This window comes from Somniosus microcephalus, unplaced genomic scaffold (genome assembly GCF_052327205.1).
Source record: "Somniosus microcephalus isolate GS21.2 unplaced genomic scaffold, FLI_Smic_1.0 unresolved_chr1, whole genome shotgun sequence".
NCBI lineage: Eukaryota > Metazoa > Chordata > Chondrichthyes > Squaliformes > Somniosidae > Somniosus > Somniosus microcephalus.
This window is the reverse complement of record NW_028225179.1, coordinates 26924169-26924909: the sequence shown is the minus strand read 5'-3', so window position 1 is coordinate 26924909 and position 741 is coordinate 26924169. Positions and strand designations below refer to the sequence as shown.

At 42.0% G+C, this 741-nt stretch overlaps 1 non-coding gene across 1 annotated transcript; it reads left to right on the top strand.

Annotated features, from left to right (window-relative positions):
• The first annotated feature begins 429 nt into the window (after positions 1 to 429).
• trnat-cgu (transfer RNA threonine (anticodon CGU)) lies at positions 430 to 501 on the top strand. Its single transcript has one exon. It is a non-coding gene; the product is annotated as a tRNA-Thr (tRNA).
• The last annotated feature ends 240 nt before the right edge of the window (positions 502 to 741 follow it).

The window sequence follows — 741 nt, the reverse complement described above, 5'->3', positions numbered from 1 at the left end:
CAAAAAATCAACTCCGCCTATCCAATTTTTCCTCATTGGCAAAAGAACCAGAGGGGAGATGAAGAGATTTTGTTTTACGTTGCGAGTTGTTATGATCTGTAATGCTCTGCCTGAAAGGGTGGTGGAAGCAGATTCAATAGTTACTTTTAAAAAGGAATTGGATAAATACTTGAAGAAGAAATGTTTGCAGGGTATGGGGAAAGAGCTGGGACTAATTGGATAGCGATTTCAAGAGCACGATGGGCCAAATGGCCTCCTTCTGTGATGTATGATTCAATGTTTCTGTGAAAGGTTTTATGGAAGTATTCATGCAAATGAGGCGGATCAGTTGCCTGCTCCACTATCCTGCTTTATTTTCGTCCATTTGTGCCTGTGCTATTTTAACCTAATTGAAACAATTCAGAATTTGCTAGTCAGGGTACCACCGACGGCGCGGTGGCCAAGTGGTAAGGTGTTGGTCTCGTAAAACGAAGATCATGGGTTCGATCCCCATCCGTGCCTAGCGGGGTTTTATCACCTTTAATATGACTTTTTAAACTTTTCTCCCGATGAACTCTATCAAAATCGTTCATAATTTTGAACATTACTATCAAATCTCTTCTTGCATTCTCTACGCTAAAGAGAAAAATCCCAGCTTCTCCAGTCTCTTCACATAAATGAAGTCCCTCACCCCTGGTACCATTCCAGTAAATCTATTCTGCGCTCTCTCCAAGGCCTTGACTTTCTTCCTGAAGCGTGGTG